At 30.9% G+C, this 8,707-nt stretch overlaps 1 long non-coding RNA gene across 1 annotated transcript; it reads right to left on the minus strand.

Moving 5' to 3' along the window:
- Positions 1 to 628: 628 nt before the first annotated feature.
- Positions 629 to 4,597, minus strand: LOC127707243 (uncharacterized). Its single transcript, XR_007984724.1, has 4 exons — positions 4,464 to 4,597; positions 3,655 to 3,741; positions 2,846 to 2,921; positions 629 to 670 (listed from the first exon to the last, which is right to left on the minus strand). It is a non-coding gene; the product is annotated as an uncharacterized LOC127707243 (long non-coding RNA).
- Between the last annotated feature and the right edge of the window lie 4,110 nt (positions 4,598 to 8,707).

Genomic DNA, 8,707 nt, shown 5'->3' on the forward strand with positions numbered 1-8,707 from the left:
TATGATGTTGATGTACGAAATCTTTAACGAAGTATAGCAACCGATATTTGAATGTAGGAAAGCAATGCGTTATACTTGCAGATAAAGTACTTTGATTTTGATTTTGTTCACTGCGAGAAATCGTCTGTATAGTATATTAATAATGGTGTTGCTTACACTTGAGTTGTTGTTTCTTATTGTACCGATATAATATAGTAATGTGCTATTCATATTCTGGTTTCTATTGCATGTTTCTTTGATTTAACTGATCTTATATAAAAAAAAAAGAATGGGCTTATTTTACGTCTTTTAACTAATATTCCTGTCATTAGGGGGATTTACTTTCAAGATGATGATTTCCTTTTGTTTATCGCTGATACATGAATTCACATTTTTTCCGACCAGCGATTTAAGGTTTGGAAACTTGTCTATTTTAAGACTGTGTGTTGACCTCGAGCAGTCATTTGATTGTGTGTATCTCTGCGTTACTGTCACATACATGTATGTAGCATCTCCTTATACATAATAGTATTAGATTTTAAATGCTTAAACTTACTTGACGGTTTAGAAGGATGTCTGTGTCTCCGGAATAACCAAAATATCAACACGAGGACAAAAACACTACATAGAACACCACCAATTGCAGCTCCCACTACTGTTCCAATTGAATATCCTGTATCTGACAATTGTGCTACAAAAATATCACTCCATAAGACCTTTAATGAAGATAAATGTCACCTATCGTAAAGATATATTTCTTAAACTAGATTGTCATGCTGATTAACTCGAATCATAATAGAATATCTGTGTCACAAATGACCACGTGTATTTTCAAATTGTTGTAACCTAAGTCACGGTCTCTTTTCCTCGATTGTAACATCATCGAATGCGCTTATCAGCAGATTCGTACTTGCATTGGCGACAAGACAGTTGTCAGATGTGGATAAAAAAGTAACTAACCTATAGAGCACCTCGAATCACCCTCAGTTGTTGATGGGTTTCTAGTTTCTTGATATTGAACATGGTGAATTTTAAAAATCACCTTGCTACCTTCCGCTTGTTCTTTCTAGAGGATAATTCTGCAAATTTCTAACATTACTCTTTTTATGAATGTAACTGATTACCGAAAATTGAAAGGTACTTAAATATTACAAATGATAAAGATAAGAATATTACATATTGTCAAAAACAAAATATATAATATGAAAATTTATCTTGTTCGTGATTTATTTAGTTAACATCCATGATTCTTGGTTCGACATCCATTACTCTAAGCTTCTTCTTAGACATGTTATTTTGGATGAACATACGGACTTTTTAAAAAATATCACTGCTTTCTATAAATAAGGCTTTTCATTGTTGTTATAAAAAAAAAGCTATGACGCATCCGGACTTTTTGTTTAGTTTATAAAAACTACTATTTGAAAATGATAATAGATCTAGATGAACGCTTTTATAAGGCTTGTGTGACATATCCTTAATACTTCAAAATGCTGTCCCTTTTTAGGACGTTAATAAACAATCATTTTAAAACCAAACCGTATAAAAGTTGCCATACTTGTTTTAAAAATTTCTAACAAAACGCAGCATCGAATATGTCATTAAAGCTCATCACAACTTTTAAAATGTCTAAGAGACGCTTTACTTTCTCAGGCAAACTAAACATGCATGTGACAACGTTTTTAATAGCACTTGAAAATATATTGCCGATGGTATGTCTCTCAACAACCCACATTTTACTTAATGTTTGCCTCTCATAATTCCAAATAAACTAGAGTCTCATGATACTTCCATTTTAAAAAGTCTGCTTCGTGTAGTTTTGTTTTACTCAAACTGGAGAAATATTGATGACTTCAAACTAAGATTTATGATAAACTTGTTGATTTCAACTTTCAACATAATAATTTTTCTATTTTGATTATGACTTTTATGATCAGCTGGATTTACATGGCGAGGATGAATGCAAACAGGAGACACTTACTCTTTCGACGCATTTTTCTTTGTTTTTTGGAGCTTAAGTAATTCCCTCAGTTATTGTTTTCCCCTCTGTTAGTATGTTAATACAAACAAAGTTAGGTACCTATGGGGTTTACATGAATATTATTGTAGATCGACAGATTAAGGCAACAGTAACTGTAGATAATCGATGAAGAAGATACATCTCAAAACTGCGACCAAGAGCTGGGATTATTGGGTTTGCAACTATAGGATTCGTCCTTTCTAATGAAGGTGTCTTAATGCAAATTGAATCAGTGAGAGCATATGGAAAAATTGTTTGCTCCAATGTATACATAGTTTCAATTTTGCAGTAACACAAATAAGGTATAAACAATACACCTTATCGCTACTTTTGCCAATCGGATAAGTTCTTTAATTACACAACTTTTTCTGACCAGTTGAAGCATCTTTCTTGTGGAAACAATATATTGTGCATGAATTTTTTCATAGAGACACGTTTAAACCATGGTAAACATACCAGACAAAAAGTAAAATCACAAAAATTTTAACTCCGACGAAAATTCAAAACGAAAAGTCACTAATCAAATCACAAAAAAAAATTCAAACACATAAAAACGAATGGACAATAACTGTAAAATTCCTGACTTGGTTAAAGCATTGTCTTATGAAGAAAATGGTTGATTATTCCTGGATTTAAATACAGCATGTTTAATTTGACTTTTAAAAGTTTTATTTAACTATACAAATTTTAAATATTTACTTTCCAATTTGTTTCTTCCCTCAGCTCATTGCTGATGACTTTTTTTGCGACATTTGACCCAAAACAGTAAGGTGTCTACATAACTGTTTTTTTTTCTGGAATGTACTTATTAGCGATAAGGTGTATATGAAATCGGTTCATGCTTACAATTACTTTTTGATGACGCAAAATATATTTTCCGCAATTTTTCTCCAGCTTGATCTATTGTGTTAACTGCATACAGCTATTAAAGATTAAAAAAGAATATTAACATACGTCAACTCCTTTAAAACGCATACAATAATCTTTACTTGAGTTGAACCAATCACTAAAACTGTTGCAGCGAGTTGAGAAGAAAGTATTAGTTTTTGATGGGTTAAATCTTTTATTTTGGTCGACGATGTATGTGTCATCATCCGTGATATTTCATTTTCAAGTGTCTCTGTTGTTTTTTATATAGTTGTTTGTCTTTTGTCGGTTGTTCGTTTTATTGGTTCGACAGTTTATAATTGCCCCCCTGTGTGTTTTTTTTTTTCGTCTGTTATCTTCTTGGTTTACAATGTTTTTTACGAATAAAGAGGCATTAACAAAAGTGTCGCAACTTCCTCGCATCATTTGACTTCAACATCGGTAGGACTCATATTGTTCAGTCCTTAGTTTTCCGTGTGTTGTAGACTGTTGATTATCATTTAGTCATATTTTTACTTTGTTTGCTGGGGATTTGTGTAGATTTCTAAGCCATTTAACTGCAAAGCCTTTTAGAGCAATTAAGTTGACCATGGTTTTCAATACGATCGATGTGCCCAATAGTTGGTTTTCAGTGAAATGTTTTGTTAACTGTTAATTTTTTTACGATTTTGACATTGTCGTCTCTGTTTGATTAACATACTAACTTTGTAGAAATTAAAACAAGGATTTTTTTATTTTTAATTATAATTTATTTCGTTTCGTAGTTCAAATTTCTTCAAGATACTTACCTCGATCTGATAATATCTATCTGGTGTAATGTAATATAATTTTCGGAACATCTCAGAATCTGCAGTTATAGTTTCAACTGTTGTTGTCTAAATATAAAATTGTAAAATGCTTAAAATACTACTATCTTCTATTTTTGCTTGGAAAATATTGTATCAATTGTGGACACATTTTTAATGTTGCATTGAAAAAAAATACACAACTTAAAAACGATATTTCAACTATCAATAATATTTCATAGTTCCTCAGCTTTTTAAACTTTAAAGGAATATTGATTCATCATATGCGACAAACACATACAGTTTTGGTTGAAGAACCAATTTGTTGCGGTTATTAATATGACAAAAATGTACGTATATCAAAATTGATAACTATCGAGGCAGTATTTAGCTTTAAGGGATTTGAATTCAATGTTTATGCCGTTGTTCAGTGTGATACTCTTTTTTCAATTTTAGCATTTTGCTTCACAAGAACGACGAAAGATACCAAAGAAATATTCAAACTGAAACTTTGGAAACAACGTTTAGTTGGTATTTTTCTCATTGGCAATCGTATCACTTCTATTCATTTTTATATAAATGACAAAGCCGTACCAAAAATCGATAAACCAAAACGACAAACAACATCATACTTAACAAACATTGAAAACAAACGTGTATTTCTGAGCGTATCGATTGCAAAATATCTGATTAATACTTATTACGCCAACTGTAATCCTAATCACGTACGTTCATTTTACTTTATAAGTGTGCTCTCTCTTTTAAACTGATCTAATATAATAGAATAACGTGTTAAAAGTGAAATCACATACCCCACTGATGTTATGGCTTATTTTATAGTCTCTAATGATTCCGTTCTTTTCTCGTAATAAAGGCTGTTCCCAGGAAACCTGCATTGTCGTAAATATATTTGCTGGTCTCATGATTTCAAAATTTATTATTTTACCAGGAGCTATAAAAAAAGGGTTGTAAATCCATAAAAAATAAATATCAAAACCGTATAATTACAAAAAAATCAAGATTAAAACCGTGTATTTAAACACAGAAAAAAAATAATTAAGTAACGTTAACTATTCAGACATTATGATTGTGTATTACTTTTTAAGATATAAAGGCACTAGTAATTAAATATTGATCCATAATGGTCATTTTTAACTGAACAGCTCTCAAAGCTTTAACAATAAAATGGTTGTCATTTAAAGTTTCATTGTCAACTTTCAGACTTAACAATCGTCCGTTAAGATATGTGCGGTCTATGCTCAGACTGTTTAGTGGTTGTTATACATCTATACAAATCAAAATGAAACGATTTTCTGAAACATTACCGAACAGTACTTAAAACACTAAACTGAATACAAAGATTTGTTTGATCAGTTCTGAATTTACCGTGATGTATAAGTCTGATTAGATAATGAATAGTGTTAAAACTAAAAGTCATTTACAAGTGAGATAGATCTTTTAATTTTCATTTAAAATTCATATTTACTATCTTGTTTAGTTGTTACTACAGCTGACATTTCAGACTGTTCACTGTTGCCTTTGTTTGTAGCAGCCACTACTGAAAATGTATAGTTCCAATATGCCTCTAGTTCTGAAATCTGTACATTCTGTGTGTTGAAACCTACACATAAACTATCAGTGATTGTTAACTTGCAATTTTGTAAGGGATAACATATCTTCCCACAAAAATTCAAATCTATCACTAGCATTTTCTGAATTTTAGAAAAAGTAGTAAAGGCTGTATAAAAACATTATTGCTCATCTCAATTATTAACTCATGTAATCATGACATTGTATAACCCTAATCAAAGATCAAAGAAACAACTTAACTAAATGATTGAAAGTGTCAACTAAATTTTAGCATATTTCAACTATATAAATATTGTGTTCGTTCCAGTTACATGCTGTGTGGTTATCTTTTGTATTTTAATTATTTTGTACAGTTCATAATACATTTGAAGTATATTTATGTCGATCGTCAGTATATAACTACCACAACATTGCACGTTGATTGAAAACAGCTTCAAACCTTAAAGTGATATAGGCCGTACGGTGACCTATAGTTGTTACTTTGGTCTATTGTGAAGAGTTGTTTCATTGAGAATTATACTTCTTCCTCTTTTAAATATTGAAATACTTACCAGTAATGTTTAAAAATTTGACAAATACTGGATAAGAATTAACGATCACTTTATATGTTTTAATATAATAAGTTGTAACTCCTGGTCTTGGTATAGGTTGATTCCACGTTACAGTAATAAAACTTGAATTGACAACAGAACCAGTTACATTCAACAGTCTTTGTGGAACTAGATGACATAGATGTTATTAAGTGTTGATATGATTAATTAATAAGGACCAATAACGCAATAAAGCAGTAATAACTTTTTTACTTGAAGATAACAACAAAAGTCATATGAAACATCGCAGAGTCACTTCTAGAAAACAAAACTGGCGAATGTTTTAGTCGGTGAAATTCAGCTATTTTGTTGAAAACTGTATGAACTGTTTGATTGTTTTCTTGTTATTTTTCATCTTGTCTGTCCCCAAATAGTTCTCGTTTCAAAAAAAAAAACCCCAGTTAGTTTGATTATTGTACAAAATTTCAATATCATTCAAAGCCGTTTTAGTACCATAATTACAAATGTTTAGATGAAATTATGAGTATTAAACTATAAATGAAATAAGTCTGATTCTGGTTTTTTTTAATGAGAGCACACACATCCGATTATAGACCCAATTATGACCGATATGATACATACAAAAAAGCACAATTTTATCAGGCCTATCGCAATGTTAACTGTCAATTTATACAGTCCTATATATCAATGACAAATGTATTTCTAATGTAAAACACTTTGTCAAACATCAAAAACCTTTTTCACTTAATGAATACTTAATGTTTATAAGAGGGGTGTTATAAACCTAATTGAAATATGTTGTTAACTACATACTACCCTGATAAGTCCTTCCTTTTACCACATGTACAACTTATTAACAGGACATATATCAAACTATTCCATAATACAGCATCTAATTAAAAACAAACGAAACTCGTATGTTCGTTCGTTTAATTCAAAATCATACACATATTGTTAAATGAGAGGGAATGTCCTGCATATCTTCTAATTGTTTATATAGTACTTTATATCATTACAAAGTTCACAATATTACATCAACTGATTTTATGAAAAACGAGGCGATTAATTTGATACGAAGGTTCAAACAGATGAACGAGTGGTCAAGATTTATATTTGTGATCAATTTTTTATTTGTCGCCAAAATATTTTGATCACAAAATGGCATTTTTTCCTGATTTTGTACTGGATTATGAATTTTGATTTAGAGTTGCAGTTTTGTTTTTATTCTGTTGACTTGTATACTAATTGCATTAATCTAATATGCGATTATTAATTCTTACTATCCTGTAAAGTTCTTCTTTGTAAATCTGAAGGATTACCATCACCTTTAACACTAACTGCTTGTATTCTAACTGCATACATTACATAAGGACTGACGTTGGAAATAATATAATTTATTGTTTGGTTTGTCATCGTTTTCAACTCATCGACAATTCGGTTGTTGATTTTACATGTTCCTGTATGACTTGTTATCTGAAAAATACGATTGGAATATAAAGGTTGTTATGTTTAACTCACGCCTGAAATATCATGAAAAATCAATCTATGCATATTTAATGTTTTGGCTGTAATTGCTATGACCTAGCTTTCAGTTATTTCGAGTACTCTGTGATCGGAACTTTCTGTCTAAATAGAAGATGTGGTATGAGTGCCAATGAGACAACTCTCTATCCAAGTCAAAATTTATAAAAGTAAACCATTATAGGTCAAAGTACGGTCTTAAAGTCTTTTTGTTAGATTGGTTTGATTAAATATAAAAATTACGAGATGTTGTATGATTGCAAATGAGACACCTATCCACCGAAGTTACATGCTTACATGTAATTTCACATGTCTAAACACTTGCGTCTGTAATTAAGTGGTTCAATTATCTACTACGTTTCATGACATTTTGCTGTTTAGTTTCAGAGGGGTTGCAATGACATAATGTTGAAGTAGTACGTCATGGCTAAAATTTTAAGTTGAAGTAAAATTATTAATAATTAAATTATTAAATCATAATTTCCTGATGATGTGCACATCTACGAAGTAAATACTTAGTATCTAAACAGTTTCATAAAAAATATGTCATGTGGTTGCAATGACAAAAACATGAATGACGGACAGACGGAAACACAGACAGACGGACAGACAGACAGAAGGACGGACGGACGGACGGACGGACGGACGGACGGACGGACGGACAGATCAAAATCATTATACCCTTCGCATCTTCGATACATTTAGATGAGGTCTCTCTTTGAAAAGATTAACTCGAACTGGATTAGAAATTTATGTATAGTAATTCTGGAATTAATACATCAATTAAAAAAGAACAGCTGTTTTAGTATAAAAACAAAGCACGGACACGTCATATTTTCATTTTGATATTTTCAACAAAATATTTTGTCAGTGATTTGGTTTTTTTTTTTTATCATTTTTATCAAACTGCTTTGAAAATGTTATCAAATTGTTTACGAATATAAACTGTAGAAGTTGTTTATTAATAGACTACCTTTATTGTGGCAAGACAGATATCGACTGAATGTTAAATTTTGATGAATCAATGCTAACAAACAATTGCCTGGAAAATGAAGTAATCTTTTAATAGGAAACTAAGAAAAGTCCCTCCCATACGATAGTTTATCCTGACATACCTGTGTTACACATTCACTACACTGGAGAATTATTTCCTGCACACATTTTTCATCTGAAGAATCGATAATGTTTTTGACAGTCAATCTATATGCAAGTATCTGACCACCAGGATCCATTGGTGGATCCCATCTAACAGATATAGTATCCTTAGTAACACCAGTTATCTCTGCATTCAATGGTTTTGATGCCACTTTGAATGAATGATACAAAAATGAATACAATAAGGCAATATTGTGACCTATGGTTGTTAATTTCTGTGTCGTGTTGGTCTCTTGTGC

This window comes from Mytilus californianus, unplaced genomic scaffold, assembly GCF_021869535.1.
Source record: "Mytilus californianus isolate M0D057914Y unplaced genomic scaffold, xbMytCali1.0.p SCAF_60, whole genome shotgun sequence".
Lineage (NCBI taxonomy): Eukaryota > Metazoa > Mollusca > Bivalvia > Mytilida > Mytilidae > Mytilus > Mytilus californianus.